The following is a 26,272-nucleotide window of genomic DNA, read 5'->3' as shown; positions in this document are numbered from 1 at the left end:
GATCACATTAAATTCTAGCAACATTACAATCTAAAAACAAAAATAATGCTTCTTAAAGCAGAGATAAAGTGTGTGGTGGTGTTGTTTTTTTTTTTTTTTTTTTTTCCCCAAACTAAAAATGAGAAAAAAAGCACAGAATAATTGTATTACACTATTTTGATTACCCCAATACAATATTCTAACTTAACAGTTAAGCTACTGCTATTATAAAAATAGACTTAGTTGTAGGTTTAAAATTCTACATTTGGCACATTTATTTACAAATTTTAGCAAAATATATTTTTTTAGAATTCTTGTGCTCCTGTTTCATTGGGCTCTGTCTGTTTGTCGCACATGTGTGCAGCAGTGTTCGTTCACTAAAGTCTGTGAAGTTTAGCAGATCTCTAAAAAACGCTGGGTTGAAAACAACAAAATTTTGGTTATTTTGGCAACCCAGTACTGGGTCAAAAAGGGACGAACCCAGCGCTCAGTTGTTTTGACCCAGTGAGTTGGGTTGAATTATTTGACTCAGCATGCTGGGTTGCTTTTTTATGGTTTAAAATGACTACACTGCTAGGCTAAAATGAACCCAAAATTAAGCTTGGCACTAAATATACAAATCTTGTTCATTTTAAAATCAGTTTAACACACACATGAATGACTATCAGAAGGTAAATATTTATTAAAAACTTCAACGAGAGAAAACGTTCAAAAGTAACATGCATGTGAAAAGAAATACAGAAAAAGTATGGCGTTAGCAGGTACAGAGTTTATAAATGAAGCACTGAACATTTGCTGACTATAACGTTTAAGACCAAATGTTATTGGTAAATGTTTATTGGTAAATTTTGTATATTATATAAAACTACTATTTTTTTTTTTTTTTTTTTTTACAAACTATTCTGGCATGACAGTACACTGATAAACCACAACATTAACACTAATATTATAACATTTAACACAAGCAAATGTGTAAAGGAATGTGAGCATGTGTATGAATGAGTGTGAACTCCATTTCTACTAAACAACACAGAACAAGCATTTGACATTTTGTTTTCACAAACTATACACTTACTGTTTGTTTCATAGTCCATGATCACGTACAAAACATGCATCACTGCCAATTTTCATTATCTCTTTAAGATAATTGATGAAGAAGCCCCATCAGCTTAGCAAAGGTGTGCAACATCTTTTACATTATCCAGGGCTCTCTTCTCCTTTGAAACCACTGTTGCATCAGTTTGGGGGAAAGATAATTTCTCCTCTTTGTCCAGCATTCATCCCAGTCACCACCTGTTTTTCATCAGTGGCCTAAAAGAGAAAAACATTTAAAAAAGAAAACAATTAGTTAAAATGTAACCATTTTCAAACAGGTGCATCCACATCTGTAAGAATAGTTAACTAGTCAGTTTTATAAATTTCAACCATATTGTGTGGTTGTTTATTGTCTTTGTCTACCACAGTGCTCTAGAATACTACGATAGCAGACAGTGGTAGCATTTATTTTCTAAAAAATATCTCCCATCAATCTTAAAAGAATGAAGCGCTCTTATGTCTCTGGCTTTTTAACATCTAAATAAAACATTCTTTTACACTTAGTCAAAAAAAATTATAACATGAAATTATGACCTTTACTTGCCTTAAACCATCTTTCCCTCTCTTATGATGAAGCTGGGAAGATCGACTCCTCACACAAGCAGGCTTCTGTGTCGTTAACTCTAAAGTCGTTTTAGGTTCTGCAATGAAAAACACAGACATCAGTGGTTTAATTAAAATGGGAACAAGTAATCATACTGTTGTTGCATCAAAATGTTAAGTAAACAGGCGGGAGACAACAGAAACATTTTATATTCTACAAATAACTTGCATCGATCTCAAAAGAATCAAGCTGTCTTGTGTCTCTGGCTTTCTACATAATGTCTCTGGCTCATCTACATAAAACTTTTTCTTCACTCTTAAACCAAAAAAAAAAATTGATAACATGAAATTATGACCTTTACTTGCCTTAAACCATCTTTCCCTCTCCTATGAAGAAACTTAGACGATCTCCTCCTCACACAAGCAGGCTTCTGCGTTGTTAACTACAAAGTTGGTTTGAGTTCTGCAATGAAAATCACGGACATCAATGATTTAATTAAAATGTGAACAAGTAATCATACTGTTGTTGCATCAAAATGTGAATTAAATGCACAGGAGACAACAGAAACATATATTTTCTAAAAATAACTCGCATTAATCCTGAAAGAATGAAGCTCTCCTATGTCTCTGGCTTTCAAAATCTAAAAAAAAGCAAACATTCTTTTACTAATAGTTAAAAAAAATTGATAACAAGGAATTATGACCTTTACTTGCCTTATACCGTCCTTGCCTCTCTTCTGAAGAAGCTGAGACGATCGCCTCCTCACACACGCAGGCTTCCGTACCGTTAACTCCCAGCGTGGGCACAGTGAAGAATCAAAGCTCAACAAGTCTGAAATATTACATGCAAAACATTACTTTTAACAATTAAAACTTCATTAGCCTCTGTAAATCTTTTGTAAATATGACATAAGAAACTTACAGACGTTGTATTAAAGGTATTTCTTCCGTTCAGTAGAAGAGGCCGTTAAGACTATTTTTGAGGTGAAAACCGTGTCAGCGTATTTTCCAATAAAAGCTCTTTTCCGACTTTTTCCGCATTCCATTAAATCTCAAAATACTCCCGGACACACATAATGAATGATGACACATTTTTAATCTTTACTTACTGAAAATTGTCCTTCACTTGCTTCCATCTGCAGACACTGAGAAAATGCCGGCTTCTCGCACTGGTGACATCTGGTGAACACGACGTGCGTGCTCTCTCTTGGGTCTGTGTTCCTAACCCAGCACTGCGGGGTTATATATTAAGACCAGTTTTTAACCCAAATTGGGTTAAATCAACCCAGCATCCTTACCCAGCAGTCTCAACCCAGCATTTGGGTTGAAAAAACAACCCAGCATTTTTAAGAGTGGAGAATTGCATGCAGAAGGCAAATCCAGTCGTGAGAAAATGGAAAAGAGAAATGGAAATTATATTTCCATAACTTTCTAGCATGTACAGATAGAATGTACCTGAGAAATGTAAATTATCCACTGAGGAAAACACCATATTTCAAACACATCAAACAGCGCAAGTGTCCTATCTGTCAGAAGCACAAGCTACACGTTAACCTTTCATACAAGTTATTTTAAAGCCCTTAATACAAGCATGTCTCATGTTTAGAACAAGTTGGATTATGCAGTTTCCCACAAACTTGCACTCTATTTTTGGCGGCACATTCCCCAGGGGATTTTACTGGAATTTATAACTTTGGTACAATAAAAATATTGATATTCCATACCATTTTTGATACCACAGTGAAAAACTTCCACAACTTTAAGGACATAACATTTTAGATTTTTATTGAACGATAACTATAACAAGGCTAGAACATGACAATGAGGTATATTTTTTTACATTTACATTTACATCAAGTGGTAAAACACTTGAGAAAAGACCAGTATGCCGGTGTGGCACAAGACTGTAATTCAGCCCTCCTTCATGGAAACCAACCGAAGACACACTTATGAGAAGTACAAACAAAGGCAAAACCAGCAGAGTGTGTAAATGCTGCCATGTGTTTTTTGTTTTTATCTTAGGGTTAAAAAGGGGTTCGACATAATTAGGCAGCTGTTTTCCTCTCAATAACAAAATAAACACACAACACAAATGACAGCGCTGAGAAAACAGCAGTTAAGTAAGCATCCGATCATATTGAATATGAATATGTGCACCTGATCTGCTATTTGGCACTCCAGTGAAGTCCAGTCATGTTTAATTGTATAACACTATATGCAAAATCTGCTTTAAAGCATGCAGCTTTACATTATTAATTATGAAAAAACAGTGTTGCTTTCAGGTAGAATGACAGCTTTTCTGCAACTATTACTTAGAATTTTAACTAACTGCAAATCTGAATAATTGATCCAAAATAATACTTTTGCATATAATTAGCTGATTAATTGTTCTAATAATTGTTAGATTGATCATTAATGAAAATGCAGCTTTATTCCAGACTATTTTTGTTGAAGGTGCGCTCTCAGAAATAAAGGTACAAAAGCTGTCACTGCAGGGCTCCAGACTGTGACTAAAACGGTCGCATTTGTAACCAAAAATATTAATTTGCGAGTGAAGTTTTTGCTGACGTTTGCCACTTGCGAAACCACGTTTGCCACTTGTTAACAGTTCTCGTTAATAATCGATACTGTGGCTTCTTGTTATGAAGGTCTTAGTCTATATGCTGTGTTCTGTCAATGCGTGGACTTCATATTATTTGCAGCACACTTGCCATCCAGTAATCGAGAAAAACTTTGCTACCTTTTATTAAACAAAGTGTCAGCTTTAAATTATGCCAAATTCATAACGCAATTCAAACAATAAATACAGTTTTGGCGCCCTTTAATGCAGCATGAACGATTGCTTTAACGCCTCAGTTCAAATGGCAAGTAAACCATATCTTTCTCTATCTTTTTTACTACTATAGTACGAAATGAACATGAATTAACATCAAAAAAGTTGGCTATATTGTAAGAGAGCATAAAGTACAATGTACTGAAATGTCTCATGTAATCGCTCATTCAGTGTTTCAGACTGCAGAAAACATGTAAAGCTTGTAAACAATGCCACGTAACAATATATTTACCTCAGAATAACCATTTAGCGTCCATAAACTCATCAGTCAGTTGGAAAAATAATTATAAAGAGGAGGATTTTGCTATATTTAGGCAGTATTGCATATTAATATTTTTTTTACTTACCTGTTACATGGTAAGAAAGAATGCAAGAAGATAAAGATAAAATTCAATACCACCTATTGCATTTTACTAATGAAAGACATATCACAACATTTTTAGGATGCATTAAGAAGGAACCCAAACTACACTCAGTGGCCAAGTTATGCTTATGGTCCATGATATTGGCACAGATTCTGTGTAATAAACAATTCTGTATATAGTTTTCAAGTTGGAAAAGACGTTTAGTTCCCAGTTTTAAAGTTAACCTTAGTTTCCAAGACGTCTACATGGTTTACTGGATTAAAATGCTGATAAATTTAAAAAAAAAAAAAAAAAAAAAAAAAAGATGAGACATAAACACTTGACAGTATGACTGAAATGTTAGTGTTAAAAAAATAAGCAAATAAAACACATTTATTTTGTGGCACCTAAAAAAATTATTTGGTACCACTAACATATAATTTTTTTTTAAAACATACTTTAGGATGTACTGCTTTAGTTGCCACTAGGCAAGGTTTTTTATTCGGAAAGTTCTCCAATGGATATTTTTAAAAGTGTTTCACCAGGAATAATGTTACTTTTTTCTTTTCTTTTTAATTCAGATATTGCAACGAAAAATGTAAATTGTTGTGGTTGTTGTTCTTCATGACATGATCTTGCCATTAAAAAATAACTATGGAGCTCTCTATGGTATAGTGAATGACTGCTGTTATTGTGGCACAGTGAATGCTGATTGCAGAGCACCATGGCACTGTGCCCTCGCCGTGGTACCATGATGTCAATGGCACAAGTGCTTTGAAATGTGCACAGGCACGCAATCCCTATGTTTTGTCATTTTGTCTGGAGATTGTGCTCTGTCATAAGTTGGAACCAACAGTGGAACCAACATCGCCTACAGTGATGAGATGATTAGTGATAGTTTGGTAAGACAGTTTCCTCCCACAACGTCCCAAACGCAGCCCTTTCCCTGAACTCTAATTGCATAATGTTTGTGTTTTGGCTGGAAAAGTCAGTCATCTGCTGTCAGTCCCCACAACAGGCTACCCAGAACTGCAGAGGAAATGTACCACTGTGTATATTTGTGTATGGACAAAAGTGTTCTTTGTGTGCAGGAGAGTAGAATGGGGTGGTGTGTCTGAACTGCCTGTTCCTTGCTGTAGGTGGAGGTTTGGTGGCCATGTGAATCAGACTGATTCAGGGCATGGCGCCTGGTGACATTCCTAAACTTCCCACTGGTGACTGGGCACAGACTCCACCCACTGACCACTAACCCTCCCAGCCTTGCCACTGCCTGCCTGCTATGTCATGCCTGACATCATAGAAACACATACACCATACAGTTACAGTACACCTTTATGCTAGCCTACACCATGATATTTCAGTACGAGTTCCTACCTTTAATCCATGTGGTATGGATACTACATTCCTCTGACATAAGCCATAGGTGACTATATTTGTTTGTAAGGAAAAAGAAACACACATTATGTAAAGGTTATGAATTGATTTACATTTCAGTGATCCCCAAGCAAAACATGACTCGGCACTTGTTTCTTCTAGTTGATCACCAGGTTTGCACACATCTCGGTTTTCTGAACCAGCTTATGATTAGGCTTTATACACAACGTTCTACAACAATGTTACGTTATATCTCAAGGTTTTCTTTTAGTTAAAATGTACGTATACAAATACATAATTGCGAACAAAAGCATTCAAGCTCAAGCAGAGTAAACGGAAAAAAGCAAGCAGACCATGCCAATTACAGTACAGAATGTACAGTTGCAATCAAAATTATTAAACCCCACCCAGAGACCGCAGTACTTTACAAAAACAAGCTTTTCTGAAGATCCAGGACTTTTGCATCTATAACAGGTTACTGACATATTAAAAAATTGCATCTATAACAGGTTACTGACATATTAAAAGTGATAATGTCAATATAGTGTAACATTTTTGAGTTCTAGGATTTCTTTTTTAAACGCAGCTATGTCATAATTATTTAACCGCTATGCAACATTGCAGTTTTTGTCACTTATTTGTATAGTGCGGAACAAAGTCTGTTACACATCCATACATTTAGCCAATGCATGTGCTGAAGAATTGTGATGACTTGGTGCAAAGACTGAAGCTGATGATCAATGGAATTTCCTGCAGGACAATCATCCCAAAGTATACATCCAAATCTACTTATGCTTGGTTCAGGAATCAGTCATAGAATGTTCTTGAGTGGCCTGTTCAGTGTCCAGATTTAATTCTCATTTAAAATTTTGGTTGAATTTGAAGAAAGCAGTGGAAAAGTGAAAACCAAAGATTGTGACAGAAGCTTCTAAGCAATTACAGGCAGTGGTTATTAGTGGTTTTAAAGAACAAAAGATTCCGCACCGAATTTGACTTGGGGGGTTGAATTTGAATAATTTGAATAATTATTCGAATGTTCAACTATTTGTGCACACCCCTACTTTAAACACAGATCGAGTTGATGCCAAAGACAGGGCTCTAGACTGCAAGCATTTTTTAAAAAAGTGCGAGTTAAAATTTGACATTGTCGCATTTGTGCGAGTACGTTGTCACACACTCCAAATTGGTGTCTGCCTATCTGCGCTTCCATTATCAGTCACGTACACACACTCACTGATGAAACTCACAAATTAGGAATTAAGGGAATTTGCAAAATAAGGTGTCTAAAAAATGAAAATGTTGATAGCGGATTACTTGAAAAATTACTTTTTTTTTAGTATGGAGGGTAAGAATGCTGCAGCAAGTTCTGCAGCGCACACTTGGAGCAGAGCAGACACTTTTAGTTTACAAATGTAGCGTCCGTTGTCCAACTGAACTAAATGGTTTTTATTTCTTTGAAAAAAAGCAAAACGGTGGTGGGGCACCGCGTTGGACAAGCAATGTGTTAGGTGTACGACCGAACACCAGGTAATACCGGTAACACTCTACTGCCATAGATGGATAGATATTGCAATTAATCAGTCGCAGTATTTGCGACCAAATCATGTGCTGCTAAAAAAAAAAAAAATTGCACCAGCAGTACCGGTGGGAAGAATAAGTCTAGAACCCTGCAAAGAGCTTAATTTTGGTTTTATCTGATCACAGCACTTTCTCAGATTCATTTAGATGTTCATCGGCAAACTTCAGACTGGCCTGCATGTGCCTTCTTGAGCAGGGGTGTAGTGGGTTAACTGGCCAGTTTCTGCTCCAAACGCGCAATTAGCAGTCAGTAGTCAGTCGGCATGGGGGGTTTACAGTATATGAATGTATCTCTGAGGGGAACTTAGAAAAGCTTAGCTTAGATGGTATTTTCTTTTCATCTTGCCACTGTACTATCCATATTAAAGTAGTATTTCTAAGTACAGTGCTGCTTTGTTTACAGTGGTAACCAGGGAAACACTGCATCACTGCTGTTCCATAAGCTCCATCTGCTGTCAGAGAGTGAATTTGCACTCTCAATCAACCAGGTGTGCTGTTTTTGTTTCCTGCATGTATTAGCATAATTTCACAAAGATAAAGTTAGACCACTCTGTTTTTGCTTCAGATTTTGAAATTAGATCAGAAACTGCTCATGCATGTATAATCTTTCTTTCTTTTTATATCACCATATATTTCTTAATGTTGGTCGATATAATTCTGATATCGATATGAGCAGTATTTTCAGACTCAGAATTACTGCCTAGAACTCCCACAGCAGATGTCTATACAAACTTATGAAAAATGAATTTGCCAAGTCCATGAAACCTCCTTCTATAAAACTATAAAATATTTTAGAAAAAAATGGCACAAATACATGAATGCTCACTTTTTATTTGTATTTAGCCTTTATACAAACAAGAAATGTGAAATCACCATCAAACAAACATAAGACTTTCAGACTCACCTTATTAATATTAATATATTTAATTAAGCTACAGTATAACATAGGCTGATTATTCTTATAGTTTGAAACAAAAGTGCTTCAGCCAGGATAAAGAATATGAAAAGTTCTGCCGAAAACAGAAAAAAAAGAGTGATCAAGAGTGAAAGTTTTTGCTTGACCCCTTTTAAAGCAACACTTAACTGAAAATATTTGAAGGACACATGCCGATATTTTTAAATATTTTCTGTAATATTATTGTTAGCATAAATAATGAACGGGTTTAGTTTATTTTTATTTTCAAATAGGTAGATAAAATAATTTAATACTTCCAATGCATTTAGTTTATTTTGCTGTAGGACTGAAATTGGTTCTGAAAATCATTTGTTATGTATAATTAAGAGCTCATATTAAAGAGCTTATTTTATAGTTAAGGCATGGCCATAAAAACTGTATGTTTTTAAAGACTTCTCAAGAGAAGAATATATTACTTTAGGCCATTCTCCTTGTCTTTTATTTCACCATAATTAAAATAAAAATGTCCTGGAAAATGATAACCGAAAAAGAGTGGGAACCCTGCTAGGGATCACTCTTAGGAGCCCAAATCATTAAACGCACATAGAGCTGTACGATTAATCATTAAAATTGTGATCTCGATTCAAACACCCATGCGATCCCATTTTTAAATGAGAATGATTTGCGTTCGTGCTGCTGCTGACACAGAGATCAGACATTTACCTTGTTTGGGTAAGAAACAGCTTCACAAACAGCTTCTTTCCAACTACACAGTATTATTTCTGTCTTACAGTCATTCATGTTATCACAGAAATACTTCATTCAAATTAATTAAACACTTTTAAATAGATTGCAGCAATACTATTTTGTCACAAATTATTTTGCTTAGTTCAGAATCGTCTAAAAAATCGTGATCACTCTTTGGGGAAAAAAACAAACAAAAAAAAAAAACGTGATTCTCAGTTTATCTGGAATCATGCAGCTCTACTCTGATGTACACAGAAAAGGCCAACAGAAAAGGGGACTATTGTAACCCTCATTCCCTGATGGATGAAATGAATGGCTGCTGTCACTTTAAGGCCAAATGCACAAGTCCAATATACTGACACGCAACAGATTTCTTTCCCAACTATTTGCATTCACAGATATAACACTGTTTATGTGTATGCCAAGTCTGATGTTTTGGCACATTTTGTGTGTACTTGACCATTTAGGCGAGTTCTCTTTCTTGTTTAGCAAATATATTACAGTCATAGAGTCTCAGGAACACGTCTGAGTGTTTGAATGTAATTAAAGTTCCTGTCTGTAATTTTTTGACTGTACTGTTTGCAGTTATTTAGAAACGTGCTCGAATACTTTTATCCAAAAAACAACAAAAAAACAATGATACAGCCAGTAATTCTACTTCATGATTATTATTATTGTCAGTATTGAAAACAGTTGCGTACAATGTTTATTTTATTTTTTAGTATTCTTTGAGTTTAAGGTTCAAAAGAACAGCAGTTTGCTGAAATAGAAAGCTTTTGTAACATTATAAATGTCTTTAACTTTTCATCAATTTAATGCAGTCTTGTTTATATTTCAACAAACTGGAGTAGAAAAACAATTAGCATTATAAAGTTGATATAAAAAAAAATAGCAGTTTAGTGTTTTGAGGCCTGTTGCATGAAGCCAGTTTCAGTTGCTACCTAGGGAAGTTTGCGATTAGTTTAAGCATTTGTTTTAAAGCTCAAGAAGGTAGATTGGTTTTTAATGGTGTTCATCACCATGTTAACTTAGACTACACTGTTAACCTGCTCTGAAGCAGGTTTTACTCTGTGTTAGAGGTTGCAAACCAAAACTGGACCATTCAGCTGTGAGCAAACTGACACATGATGCAATAAAGCCACTCCCCTATATTTCTTGCTCCAAGTGAAAGAAGGTTACAGTAAAAGAATTTTAGCACAGAATTTACCATCTTTTACTACCATTAATTATAATATTACATGGATTACAGTTATTTATAATTTATATGATATAATCATATAATTATTATGCGTTAGATATGGTGAATTTAGGTTTGGTAGAAGTGCATTCTTATTGAGGCCAGACATATATGTTTGTTGTTTGTTGTTTATTGTCCTGAAGAACATATTTCCAGGTTATGAAAAAAAGGGCTTTATGGCGTCTCAGTGGGATAATTACAACACATTTAAATGAACTTTGAATGTTATGAGTCTTTCAGTGCTGTGCTCATTCAGTGCCTGAGCTGTGTGTGGGTGTGTAAGTGTATTCATACAGAGTGGCGTCAGAGTACAATCAGTAGTCTGCAGGAGTGATATGATCAATTCAGGCTATTTCATAAGAGTACATTATAAATACATGTAATACATACAGCAATGTTCAAGGCATTCAGGGTGGTGGCCGGTGACTTCTGGAGAAAGGGCTGCAGTGTTTTAAGCTCCACTGAGCTGTCTGCAACTGTACTTCAATCTAGTGTTAAAACTTGACTTTTCAGCATGTAGGCAAAAGTGATGAATCCTATTTTAGATGCAACCTCCATAAACTATATAAATGGGAAAATTCATGCAAAATGGAATATTTTTATTTATTTAGATAATCCAATCAAATCTGTCAAATGTTACAGAGTGCATAAAGAATGACACAGTTACGTTATATATATATATATTTTTTTTACAGTTGCTGTGGATCCCAATGGATGGAGATGTGCACGATGGTGTGATGGACTTAGCAGCTTGTGAAGTCAGCCACTGCACAGACAGACTGCCTGCATGCTGTGTGTGAACCTTTGCTGTGCAACGCACACACACACACACTGGCCATAAAACTAAAGTGACCAACAGTCCTCCTACGGATCAGACAGCCGGTAAGTTCATACTGCGTTGTGCTAATGTCATCATGAAGGTGTGTTAGTACCTGAAAACGAGTAGAAGCGTGTCTTTTTGTATAGGGGAATGTTTGTTTGTTTTTTTGTAGCGATTATTATGTTTTTGAATGAAAGTTGGAAGTTGAGTTCAGCTATGAGAGAGCGGGCATTTGCAGCAGGCACTATTGTGTGTCTATGCGTGTGTGTTCTTGCAAATGTATCACTGCACTGCACACATGCCACACGGCTCTCTACCCTTGTCCCATCCATCATTAGCTGTGTGGAGGGTCAAATGGACAATAAAGGTGAGCGCTCTGTATCTTATTACTCTGTGCACTCCAGTGCCTGGAACTCCGTTATTTGACTCTGTTCGTCCGTATCCATAATCAAGCACCCTCTGTGTGGTCCACAGCCTTGACCTGCCTCCCGGCGTAGCCCCCCTGTAGTTGCTTCGAGATTCGTATCTGTTACCTGATTTGGATGTACTATGCTAAATAACATTATGATAAAACATGTGCTTGTCATATAATTGTAAGCCATAATGGTGACTGTGTGTCATACAAATAACACTGTGGTAATCTGTTTCCTTCATAAACAGGAGGCAAACACGTCAGTCCCAAATATCTGACTGATGAGTTATTTTTTCTCAAAACACACCACAAAGACTGCACAGTGCTGTTTTGGGCTGAGATAAGCTCTGCGCATTTATGTGTGTGACCGTCTGAGTGCCTGGCACGTCGGCATGGTGCAAAGGTTTTTCAGTCAGTGAAAACATCTGTGTGTGCATTCAGCACTGTGTGTTGGGAGGAAATAATCTCAGGCTGAATGTAATTACTGTACGCTTATCTACCCTGCACAGCTCCCATCTTAGTCAAACGGCTCTATAATTAGAACAGGGTTTTAAAGAGTTCATTACCGACACTTTTAGATTTTTATCTAGAGGTGGAGCAGTTCTGACAATACAGTGCACCTGCTTAAAAATGCCTTTGTGTGTGTGTGTGCCATTTGTTTCTTAAAGCTTTTTATTGAAATTGTGTATCCAAATCTTTTGTCAGGCTTTCAGCTTTCAACTCTGATTTTTAACAAGGTGGTAAACACAATCAGTCACGTTCACACCAGCTCTGACTGTTGATAAGAATACGTGTATGAGCGTTTGTCAGAACAGAAGGGAGGCTTGCAGAGATTGGGGGGTTTAGCTCCCACCAGGGGAAGTGTGGCTATTTTTACCTCATAGGAAGTGTATGTCTGTGTGTGCTGAAATAGCTGCGAGCATGCTTCTTGTGGAGTGGTGTCGCAAATGCCTGGAGAGACTGGAGAGCCAAGACCGACAACTCTGGGGGCTCTTCGTAGAGGTACGAGGAAGGATCTTAGAGCACAATGTTATTTTAACCCCTCTATCTGTCACTTCCTGTGTGTCACTCGTGTCTACCCCCCTCTCCGTTTCTCTGTCCACTTCTTCAAATGGACCAGCATCGCCTTACAGTGCCCGCACCTCAAGGACATATGTCAGTGGTGACAAGGCTTCCTGGGGTGCTTCTAATGTGGTCCTTGGCAGACTGTGGGATGAAGACAGAGGACACCAGCCAGAAGATTTTAAAACTGGGCTGAGATGTTTAATACCTCACACTTCTTTGCAATGTGTAGTTCAGCATCATGTCAGAAGGAGGGAGCAGGTTACAGAATGACAAGTTTATCCACTGTGTGTCATATAATACAGAGCAGAAGATGATGCAATAGGCCAGGTCTTTTACAGAGAACACCTCAGTTTTCAGAGAAACACACGCACACCCACACATACACAGTCACTTTGTATATAGTGTGGCATGCCAATAATAGCCACCCACGAGGTCAAAAATCCATTCATAAAAGCTGTGCTCTTGCCTGCTTATGCACCACCGACAAAATCACTGTTGCAGAAAGCATACAGTAAAAAAAAAAACACTCAAATTACTTTTCAGTCACTTTCCTCTTGAAAATCTTGTGTTCAACCTTTATTTAGCGTCGGTCTCCTTTTGTGTCTCTATCACCCTCACTTCCTGTCAGCTGACTGTCTGCTCACCTGGCTTGGTGTGTCTCCAAGGACCTGGTTTAACTCAGTTAAGTAAACAGAGCCCATGAGCTCATCCTTGTGTGTTTAACACTCATGCATATTTGCAGTGCTGCTTTTGCCTGTGAACTTCAACAGTCAAAAATATGCATATTATGCATCTACTTCAACAACCTTGTTTTGCTTGAAATTAGATTTTAATGCAACACACTCTAATGCTTAGTCTTACTGAGAATCTATTTTTAGAATGCCAGTCTCCAGTGATCAGATGTGCCTGGTTGACACCCAACTTTAGGACAAACAGGCTTAGATGTGATTGTGTTTCACAGGTGTGAGTGTATATATATATGTTTATTCTGTGTCAAACAGCATAGTTATATTTTGTGATGAAATTGGCCAAATTTGAACTGTATAACCTTTATTTTTTTCAGTATAGCAAAGTGCACCAAGTCACCAAGTGAGAAGTGTCTGGAAAAAGTCTGACAGTTTTCAGTCCCTTAACTTCCTGTAAAACTTTTCACAGCCCAGGGTTTTTCTTTTTGCTTGCTTTATCCTTGTTCCATTGTGCTTTGCTGCCTCCGGTGGCAGTTGTCTGGACTGCAGCAGTCATTAACAACTGCACAAATCAGAGGCTACAGTCAAACTGTATTGTATTTTCAGGTCAAGTATTTCTAGAGCGGTTTACAATACAGATGTTCACAGTGTAGTTATCAGTCCTATTTGTAGTGCCAAAAGCAGTTTGGCTTTAAAAGAGATTGACTTTCACATTCTATTGCTGACATGAATCCCTAAAATATCTCTCAGCTAAATTAAAAATCTCTCAGCTCTCAATATTGAGAATGAGTTTGTATGAACAACCACAGTTATACAAGCTGGAAGTAGTTAGTATGTTACCCTGCCGACATAAGGCATTCTTTGCAGGTTTTTCATTCCTGTTAGTCACTAATGTTAGGCCAGACAACCTTTCTCAGGTCAGGAACAAAGGGTGTTGCAGGGATCCGGACTATGACTAAACATTTACAATAGAATAAACAATTACTTTTAAGTAGCATTTTAAAATACTGCTTTTTTTCTTTATTTAAGCTCAAAATTCATTTGTTATAGTAACTACTTTCTGATCAGTGCAGATCACCCCATAGAAGTCTCATTTATCTGTCATTTGTAGCATACTGCTTACAGTCAGTCAGCCATTTCTTTCTCTCTGCCCTCAAGCATGAAACAGCTGGGTGCCATCACTCCAGCCTCAGTGGATTTTTCTGATGACCCCAGGATACACCTGGGTCACTCTGTCCCCTTCACTCTTCACTAGAGATCAGTAATCCTCTCGCCTCGTATCCACTCTTAAACCACACCTGTCAAACACACACACACACACACACACACAAACTGCCTTGATGCCAGTCTGGCTCACATGGCTGCATGGGGCTTCCTAGAAAGATGCCACAAAAGCAGAGATTAGCCAGCTTGCACACACACTCACAACGTGTGTATTTATCCTGGATTCTCACCCCATGCAGCTCTGTCTGTGGCTAAAGGTAACTGTAAAGCTTTCTGGGAAGTAGGAGTAATGGACCATGTTAGGACTATGCTAGGTTGCAGTGATTTTTTTTATTTTATTTTTATTTTTTTTCTTTCCCTAGGTGCCTTTTAAAGTGATTCTATTATGCCTTTTCAAATATGATCTTTCATGTAGTGTGTCATGTAGCTGTATGTGAACATAAACTATCTGCAAAAGTTGTGAAGCCGACAGTGCACGATAAATCAAGTTATTGTCTATCAAAAAAAAGAGTCGGCTCACATTTGCCTGATCGAGTCATCAGGAATTCAAATCTTTTTCTGTTACGGCCATACGTCCCGAAGTAACCCATTTGCATAATGTCTGCCCACGTTCTATGTTGCAAACTTGCCCGCCCACAAACAGTAAAATTTCCATGTGGTTTACGTCACATGGAAATTTACACATACATTATACAGAAGACGCTGTATCCTACGCTGTGAGTAAAATTGTTTTATATTCACTTCCAAAAGATTAATCTACAAAGATTGTATTTTCTAGCGATCGTTCAAAATACGTAGTTGTGTATGTTATGTTGTGTAACAACCCTCCACATGTCCTGCTAACCGGCTAAATCACGCTTCTGTAGTTCTGTTGTTCAGCTGTGGACCCACTGTAGTCTGACAGTTTGTGATTGATGCAGTTTCACTGTCTCTCCGTCTCATTAGTTGGAGTAACGATAAAGGATGGCGCATGAAGCGGCTTTCACGCAGAATGTGGAAAGTGCTGTGCTATGAAACCCATTCGTTTCAATTGCTACTGCCGCGGGCTTGTTTCTGCCTCGACCAAAGCGCATGCCGCGGACAAAGTTCAAATAAGTTGTTCAAATAAACTTTTGCTGCTGCGCTCTGAAGGGCTGTACTGAACCCAGCGGCCAGCGCAGTGCTTTCCGCGTTCGGTGTGAAAGCCGCCTTAATGCATTATACAATGTTGAAGTTTACATAGAGGTGTGTACTGTTTTGTTCTTGCATCAACTGAAAAAAGCATAGACTGTTTTAAACATTTTAAAACATTGATGGTGGGATTTTAAAAAACAATATCAGCTCAATTAAAAAATCTAACACACACATTTGACATATTTACATGTTGCAGCTTATCCACAAATAGACAGTCAAAACATGCCACCAGAGAAGTGCAAATTAAACAGCACCAACCTTTATTATACAGCTCTGGAAAAAATCAGCTGACCACTCCAAATTTTTCTTAAATCAGCATCTCTACATGTATAGCACCCTCCCATTGTAGTGTCTGTTGATTTCTTATTTAACGAGGAAAAGTATAAAAACCGTTGCTGTGGTCGTCACTATGCTCTTGCAGTAAGACCAACTGGATGCCAAAAACAGTGCTATTGACCCTTCACCAGGAGTTTGATTGACAGGTGATCTGACCAATCATAATGCCAAATCTGCCATTTTTGTCTGACAAACAAACCAGAAATGAGAGTAGATTAATGTTAGTGGAATTAAACTTAAAAAATGGTGTGTGTTGAAGTATTTCCATGGTTTGAAACGGGATACCTTCTGATGTTCATTCATGTTTATTTTGTGCAATCCATCTTATTCTTCAATAAGGAAGTAAGCCTATGGGCGAGACTTCTGGTTCATTTAGCAGCTATAGGAAAATGAGAAGAATTAAAGCTGCAAGCACTGTTTATATGTGCCAAATTTCCTGCTACCAGGCAGTGGCGCTATGACTATAAATGGATACTGGCATGCAGATGTCTTCAGGCCAGCACTTTTATCAAATGTATGAATTGTGGTGCAGATTGAACATGGTATGTTTGAGTTAGTGCAAAGCATGACATATCCTGTTGCCAACAGGTGGCGCTATGATTATAACTGAATATTTAGATGTCTTCAGGCCAGGACTCTCACCAAACATATGAAGTTTGGTGCAGATTGGGCATTGCATGTTTAAGTTAGTGTAAAACAAGTAATTTCCTGTTGCCAGCAGGTGATTATAACAGAATTTTGGCCTTTAGATATGTTCAGGCCAGGGCTCTTATCTTATCTTATCTAACAACACCTGTTCCCGTGGCGATGCATCAAACTTTGTCAGGCCGCCACAGACACACCCTTTAACGAAAACTCAAGATCTTTGCAACTGAACATTGCAAAGGCCTTTAGGGTAGACTAACCAAATATGATATTGATGTCATTAAATCTCTATGAGTTTGTTACAGCGTAAAACATGCCATTTCCTGTTGCCAGCAGGTGGCACTATGGCTATAACGGAATATGGGCATGGGCATGTGTTCAGGACAGTGAATTTTGGTGAAGATCGGACATTGTATGCCTGAATTGAAGGCCCTAATAACAACATGCAGTAAACGGTAAAACTGTTTACACTACAATCCAGTGTGTTTATAATACATTAAAATAACATGGTAAGACACACCAATATCAAACAGCAAAATGAGCTGTTTTGCACAGCTAAAAATAGCAAGACGCGGAAGTCAGACCCTTAAAATTTACAAATAGCCGCCACCTTCTCTTACGTGAAAAATAACGTGGATAACTAGTAAAGAGAAAGAGATAATTGGTTCACGTGCCACTTGAACTGAGGCGTTACAGTGATCTGTCACAACACATTAAAGAAGCACAAAACAGTATTTATTGTTTAAATAGCCATTGACCATGCCAAAAGAGTTTTAAGTGAGGGACAAATTCTGGGTTTACTAGCAGAGGGATAGAGTGAGTGGTTTAACATATGAATTTACACGGTTTAACATATGAATTTGCAGGTCAAAGTTCACCAGATTTGAACTTTGGAACGCAGTGAACTTTGCACAAGCTTGTGTTTCCACTTTTCCACATTTAGAAGAGTGCTAAGGGACCTGGAATATGGAGGGGGGGTACTGGCCTAAAAAAGGTTGAGAACCACTGTTCTAAACTAATATTAATGCATGTTGTTTATTTTTTGGTTTGCATAAAACCTAAGATTCATCACTAAAAATTAATCACTAGATTCATCACTTACAATACTGTAAAAACTAGTAACACCCTGTATACCGCAAGGAACAAAAAACTTAACAATAAAAATAACAAAAATAATTTACAGTGTAGTGTTGGTAGCACCAACATATAGCTTTACTGTTTGTTGCATCAGATTCATCCATGGTTTGGATGAAAAGTCTGAACTTTTCTTGACGAGTGACTGCATGTTAAGTTGACCAATAAAATTACTATGGGTTGGGGTTTGTGTGTGACTGGAATTATGAATAATCACTGCCATGCAGATATTAGTACAACGTTATAGCAGACCTCTTGCTTGTGTGGTCTTGCTTAAATAGGGTAGTAGATTTTGGTAAAACTGAAGACTCTAGTAGTACTATAGTACCCAAGCCTCAAAATTTTTTCGAATGGCACTACCATGATGCATAGTATGCAAACATTACAATGAAGTGCTTGATGCAAGTTGCTGAAAAAGGCATTAAATGTCCAACACATATCTGACACATTCATTACTAGACCAACCATGTAAAAATGCATGTCTTTAAAAACACAAGCTGCTCCTTTGTGTACATTATAAGCTAACTCCATGCATTCTGTGATTCTGTCTATTTCTTAGGATGGTACACTTGAGAGGAAGAAGTGTTATGAGTAAATTTACCGCCAAACATGGCTCTCCTTCTCCTTTTAACAGCCACAGGGAATTATTATTATTATTTTTTATAAATCCTGATTGGGATTACCAGTGGAATATAACTGAAAAACTCTGTAAAATGCTGGTTGGGCAGGATGTGAGTTTATTATTTTCAGTTGTGTGCTTAGATATTACTGTAGTAATTCCTGAAGGTACACAAAGTGTGCAAAATATTATAATCTTAAAAGAATATTTTAGTTCTAGAATATAGAATATTACTCTGCTTTATATATTTTTTTGTATGTTTAGTTGTCTCAATTTAACTTGTCTGTTGTACAGTATGTAGGTTTTGCCGGTCAGTGTGAGCATTGCGATGCCATGGTGTTTTTCCAAACACTTTTTAGCATATGTGAAGGATGCTGTAAGCAGATATTCGGATATGAGAGAACTTCTTTATATAATAAATTGTAGTTTAGCAACCACACCACGACTAACGATTCATGCCGAATGAGAGATTCGCTTTTATTCGCTTTTAAATAGCTTGTAAATGCCTGTGCACATTTTACTTTCACTTTCGAATTAACAGCAATCCGGTGTCACTTGATTGAATTGACAACAACAAAACTGTGACACCACTGTGAAGTAGGCCTCTTGAACTGAACCGTGACTTTGTGAACCGTTACACCCCCAGTATATATGCATTTATTTCTGTTCTGTTTTGAATGCCGCTAAACTTAAACGATTTTGAGTGAGGAGAAATAAAATACCAGTTAGTGTTTGTCAAGTTTCCTAACATTAGTTTAATTTAGGTCTGTTACTATTGACATTATAGGAAAATGCGACTTCCGTGCAACTTTTTTTTTTTTTTCTTTTTTTTTCCCCCCGACCTGGTGCAACTTTCTGGTAAATTTAATTATATTTTGCTGTAAAAGGACATATGCAATGGGGAGCATTTGCACCAATAAAACAATCATATCATGTTTATTATTCCCACCCACATTAAACATTTGCCTTAAACACTGTTAGAATTATGAGGGGGTCCTTGGAAAATCCTCTCCCCTGTAAGGAGTCCCTGGCTCCAAAAAGTTTGAAAACCCCTGTTCTAGATGACCAGTTAATGTCTATCATTGGTCATTTGCTAATAAATTGTTAGCTTCACTCATTTTGGACTGTGCGCATGAGTTTTGCTCTCCGTCTTTAAATCGCACTTAAAATGAATTTGAATTCAGCTCAATGGATGCACAGTGTATTTGACTCACCATGAACTCTAGTGTGAAGGCGCCCATCTCACCGTCACTTAGCTGCGAGAGCTCAGTGTTTCTGTCACACATGCAACAAGAGTGAGAGCAAGATAGTCTTACCATGTAGAACTGATGCGCTACAGGTCCATATATATTTGGACACTGACACAATTTTCATAATTTTTAATTGTTTTTTTACCCATTTTAAGGGGCTCAAAGGTAATTGGACAAATAACTGTAATTATAAACAAAATGTTTATAATATTCCGTTAAGAATCCTTTGCAGGCAATGACTGCCTTCAGTCTGGAACTCATGAACATCACCAGAGACTGGATTTCTTCCTTTGTGGTGCTTTGCCAGGCCTTTACTGCAGCTGACTTCAGTTGCTGTTTGCTTGTGGGTCTTTCTGCCTTTAGTTTTGTCTTCAGCAAGTGAAATGCATGCTCAATCAAGTTGAAATCAGAAGATTGACTTGGCCATTGCAGAATATTCCACTTTTTTTACCTTCAAAAACTCCTGGGTTGCTTTTACTGTATGTTTTGGGTCATCATCCATTTGTATTATGAAGTGCCACCCAATCAACTTTGCTCCATTTGACTGAATCTTCAAAATTCATCCGGCTGCTTCTGTCGTCTGTCACATCATCCATAAACACCATTAACCCAGTGCCACTGGAAGCCATGCATGCTCATGACATCACACTGCTCCACCATGTTTCACAGATGATGTTGTATGCTTTGGATCATGAGCTGTTCCAAGCCTTCCTCATACTTTTTTTTTTTTATTTCCATCATTCTGGCATAGGTTGATCTTAATTTCATCCATCCAAAGAATGCTTTTCTAGAAGTGGTCTGGCTTTTTTTAGATATTGTTGTTTTTTTTGGTGAAGTCTAATTTGGCCTTGTTTGCAACTTGTGGTGAACCCTCTGTATTTGCTCTGGTGAAATCTTCTCTTGATTGTAGACTTTGACAATGACACGCCTACCTCCTGGAGAGTGCTTTTCACTTGGATGGATGTTATGAAACAGTTTTTCTTTACCACGGAGAGGATCATCCAATCATCCACTACTGTTGTCCTTTGTGAACATACAGGCTTTTTTATGTTGCTGAGCTCACCAGTTTTTTTTTTTTTTTTTTTTTCTTCTCTCAGAATGTACCACTGTTGATTTGGCCACTCCTAATGTTCCTGCTATCTCTCTGAATGATTTCTTTTGTTTTTGAAGCTTAACAGTTGTCTGTTTTACTTTTATGCAGAGCTTTTTTGACCGCATGATGTAGGTTAAGAGCAACAGCTTCCAATTACAAATGGCACACATTTAGAATCAACTCCAGACCTTTTACTCACCCCCTTGTCATCCAAGATGTTCATGTCTTTCTTTCTTCAGTCGTAAAGAAATTTGTTTTTTTTTTTTTTTTTGGAGGAAAACACTTCTGCATTTTTCTCCATATAATGGACTGCTATGGTGCCCTGATTTTGAACTTCCAAAAGGCAGTTTAAATGCGGCTTCAAACTATCCCAAATGCGTTTGCAAACGATCCCAGCCGAGGAAGAAGTGTCTTATCTAGCGAAACGATCAGTTATTTCATTTAAAAAAAAATACAATTTAAATACTTTTTAATATCAAATGCTCATCTTGCCTTTCTCTCCCTGAACTCTGTGTATTCTGACTCAAGACAGTTAGGGTATGTGGAAAAATTGCAGTTGTATTTTCTTTGTCAACTTCAAAAATCATTTCAAAATCATCCTACATCACTGCAGAAGTACCGACCCAGTCTTTGCGAAGTGAACATGCAAAGATGATCAAACCCCCCTAACAAAAAGGTAAAACCGCGACATAGGACGATTTTGAAGTTGAGGGAGAACATGAGATGGGAGTTTTTCGTCATACCCTAACTGTCATGAACGGGAACAAAAACGGTCCAGGCAGAGTAAGACAAGAGGAGCGTTTGGCATTAAAAAGTATATACAATGTATTATTTTTATTAAAACAACTGATCGTTACGCTAGATAAGACCCTTCTTTCTCAGCTGTGATCGTTTACAACTGCATTTGGGATCGTTTGAAGCCGCATTTAAACTGCATTTTGGAAGTTCAGAATCGGGGCACCATAGCAGTCCATTATATGGAGAAAAATGCTAAAATGTTTTCCTCAAAAAACATAATTTCTTTACGACTGAAGAAAGAAAGACATGAACATCTTGGATGACAAAGGGGTAAGTACATTATATGTGAATCTTTGTTTTGGAAGTGGACTTCTCCTTTAAGAATCACTGTACCATTATGTCACTGTTTTCACTTCAGCAAGAAGTTCAGGGAAACACAGACAACATGATTATTATTCATTATTGTTATTTGTAGTAGAATTATTATTATAAAGTGTCCATTTACACTAAGTGCAAATAGCCCGCTTGTTGGCACAGGCTGTTTACGCTAAGTCCGCCCACCAATGTGTGATTGGGCTAGCCAACCCCACAAAAGACCATTCTCAAGCATCAGCTCTAGTGGTGTAGATGGTAAAGCTTATGTCGTAGTCGTTTTGATGCAATCGACCTATTCAGATCCCATGTCACATTGGAAAGGCATTTATTTTGAATAGAAATGAAGGAAATAAAAAAAATGTAAAAATTAAAAATAAAAAAATCTGGTGTAGAGAGGGCTTCATTGTCCCAATAAGGTGGTATTCATTTAATAATTTGAAGTAAAATTATAATTTACACTAAATCCATTATTTTGTACTTTATAATGATACCCGGATTTTATAATGTGCTACAATACTGGGGTGCAGATAACTGCCACTATTTGCAATAAGTAGTATTAATAGCAGAAAATCCTGCAATTTTAACAGGGTAAATGGAATCTGTAGCTATTTGCGCTTAGTGTAAATAGCATATTGCTAAAAAATACGGCTATTTTCACTTAGTGTAAGTAGAATTCATTGCTATTTGCACTTATTGTGAATACCATCCATCACTATTTGCACTTAGTGTAAATAGCGTCTGTTGCTATTTGAACTTTTTTTTTTTTCCTCAGCTTTGAGTAAAACGCTGCACTCATCTCTGTCACTTATAACTGAACAACACTGGAGAAGTTATTATTAAATTTGTTAATATTATAATAAATTTATGCCTTTACCTGATGGAAATGCCAGACTACCATATTATTATGAAAAATAATGCTTGGAGAAACATTTCATTTGTGACCCGTCTGCCATATTACTAAAGAGTATTTTATATCATAGCAACCACGGAGTCTCAGTAGAAAAAAACGCTGTGCTCATAGCTGGGCATTTACAGCAGAGCGCCTGCCATTTTCAGCTGGCTAAATATATGCTTTGTCTGACACGCTGCCTTAGTGTAAATAGCTGCTGCCTTATTTTTTTTATTATTATTATTAGTATTAGAATTATTATTGGTGGTAGTGGTGGTGTTGTTCGTGTTTTTTATTCATTTATTTAATTATTATTATTTTTTTTATAGAAACATTAAATGACCAAAGATGTCTAAAGCACCAAATCTGCCAAGCACCAGTGTTTCAACAGCTCAAGACTGGCGTAAAAACTAGCCAGTGGTGATTCTGTTGCCAAGGTGTGCATAGATGGTTGTACCCTGAGCATTATCAAAAAATTATTTGGCTAATAGCCTTCTGTGGTTTATGCAGATAAGGAGTAATCAAGAAACACCAGTTCTTTCTTTGATTTTGAATGTTTGTATTTTAATACACAAGATGACATATGCACATACAGAAAATGATTCTCTATTGTTACTTACAGCCTCTGAAAATCAGATTTCTAGGCTGCATATGAGTGTGGATTAGGGTTGTGCCGATAGATGATAGTATCGTGTATCGACGATAGTTGGCGATATCGCCTGTTGCTTATGATACAGGGAGTGTTTTTTTAAAGTGCATAAACTCGTGCTAGACTAGGCTAGGCTAGCAGTGATGTCCTTTGATAACGTAAATGTTCTTTGCTTGTTTTCTGTAGCTGCTTTTTGAATAACTAAGGAAATGTAAGCATTAGTAACTTACAATGTTTCTATTAAATTGTTATCATGTTAAAGACAAATTAAGTCATACTGAAAACATTAGACTGCATTTAGCCCTATGCTGGTGTTGGTTCATTTGCCGGCAATGAAACTAAGTAAGTAAATAATTAAATTAATAAGCACAATAATATCGTGTATCGGCGATCTCACAGGCTGATGATAGGACGATATGAAAATTGAGCATATCGCCCAACGCTAGTGTGGATGTTGTATCAGTCTTCACAAAGTTATAAGAGTCTCTGTTTAGTATACAGGTCAGGCTGTAGGCTTTAAATCCATTTTCCATACCTGTGTGAGTGGTCATGTGGGATATCATATAGCCATGCCTTAAAGCTTGATCTGAGAGAGTGTTTTAGAAGCACCATGGTGATGGACTGTAACATAAACCCACTTTCTCTCTTTCCCATTGCTCTATTTTTTTCATCTTTTCCCTTTGTTACAGCAGCTTTTGGTGTTGGGTGAAGAGTTTGGTGAAGAATATGGTGTTGAACAACTAGGCTTTTTGTTTAATAATAGGCCAAATGCTACTCCAAATCAGTCTAGTTAAACCCAGCCCGTTGATTGATAGCGAAACAACATGGTACTGGGCCTCTGTCATGATTTTGTTTATGAATGAAGACAGTGTAGGGGTGAACGCTGGTCTATGTGTCACGTTGACGTGTGCGCTTATGGCCTAGCAGCAGGAGAATATCCCCTAACTTTGAGTGGAGGAGGGGTGTATGTGGGTGAAGTGGGATTTAATGACATTGCTGTTGATGCTTTAGCCATCTGCTCAGAGGCCGAGCGAGAGTCCTAATGCAAACAAAGCTTAGAAACACACTGAAAGAGACAGATGAGAATAGTGACCTGGCACTAATACAGCCTCTGTTCTTTAATTTGCAAGTGAAGGGGGTTGACCAGGAATAGACAGAGTAAAAGAATTGATTTAATGATATCAGTACTGTCTTTTATTGTTGTAAATTTTCAGTTTCAATATAATACACACACACTTGTGACTAGTGATAATAACTATGTAAAAACTTGTATGCCATTATAAAAAAATAAAAAGACCTTTATCGGTTGCTTTCCTATTCTTGCTTTACAAACATGTTTTTTTTTTATGTTAGCATATTAGACAAAAACAAAATATACTAATGGCCGTTATTGTGCAAATAACATTGTGTGTAGGTTCTTCGTAAAAGTGCTGAATACTTCATTCATTCTTTGCATTCTGTCATTCATTCTTTCTTTCATTCATTCATTCATTCATTCATTCATATATTCATTTCAATTGTCTGAATTGACTTAGATGAGGTAAACTAAATAACTTTGGAAAGCCATATCGTCATTGAATTGTTTGGGGAAAAAAAAATACCATTACGTCACTGTTAATAAATTGATGAATTGTTTAGTTATTTGTTTGGAATCAGTGACTTGCTTTTTAAATCCATTAGCAGTTTTAAATTTGTGAATTAGTCACTAACAAGGTGTCTACATGAATGTAGTTAAAGATGCAGAAAAGAGTTTTGTTGATTTTATTGCTGGTTGTTTCAAATAAGCACTAAATCATTAAATACTTAAATTCTGTTTGATACCAATAAGACAATTATTTTTATGTTTTGGCTGATAACCAATACATGTTTAATATTAAATGTCTATATATTTGGGTTACAGGTTTTTTTTTTGTAAAAATCATCAATGAAACTGTTATTAATGACTAACAGCTACACTTGTGACTAGTGATAGTAACTATGTAAAAACTTATATACCATTATAAAAAATTTAATATTCCTTCCTATTCTTGCCTTACAAACATGTTTATATTAGCATATTAGACAAAAACAAAATATAATAATGGATATTATTGTGCAAATAACATTCTGTGTAGGTTCTTAGTAAAAGTGCTGAATACACTTTAATGGCTGAGGTAAAACGTTTTCTTACACCTTGCAGAATCTGCAAAATGTTAGTTATTTTACCAAAATAAGAGGGATCATACAACATGTGTTGTTTTTTTTTTTTTTTTTAATTTAGTACTGACCTAAATAAGATATTTCACATAAAAGATGTTTACATGTGAACTCAAGAGAAAATAATAGTTGAATTTAAAGACTGGCCCCGTTCAAAGGTTTCATACACTTGATTCTTAATGCTGTGTTGTTACCTGAATGATCCACAGCTGTGTTTTTTTGTTTAGTGATAGTCATTCATGAGTCCCTTGTTTGTTATGAACAGTTAAACTGCCCACTGTTCTTCAGAAAAATCCTACAGGTCCCACAAATTCTTTGGTTTTTCAGCATGTTTTGTGTGTTT

At 36.8% G+C, this 26,272-nt stretch overlaps 1 protein-coding gene across 1 annotated transcript in view; it reads left to right on the top strand.

Annotated features, from left to right (window-relative positions):
* tnk2b (tyrosine kinase, non-receptor, 2b) overlaps window positions 1-26,272 on the top strand; it is an 84,440-nt gene that overhangs the window by 10,605 nt on the left and 47,563 nt on the right. Inside the window, exon 2 of the mRNA XM_051125139.1 lies at window positions 11,321-11,507. The gene's annotated coding sequence lies outside the window, so the exon portion shown is untranslated. The remainder of the gene's footprint in view (window positions 1-11,320; window positions 11,508-26,272) is intronic.

The sequence above is a fragment of the Labeo rohita genome, chromosome 2 (assembly GCF_022985175.1).
Source record: "Labeo rohita strain BAU-BD-2019 chromosome 2, IGBB_LRoh.1.0, whole genome shotgun sequence".
NCBI lineage: Eukaryota > Metazoa > Chordata > Actinopteri > Cypriniformes > Cyprinidae > Labeo > Labeo rohita.
Note: the sequence above shows the minus strand (reverse complement) of the source record. Positions and strands in the feature narration are given on the sequence as shown.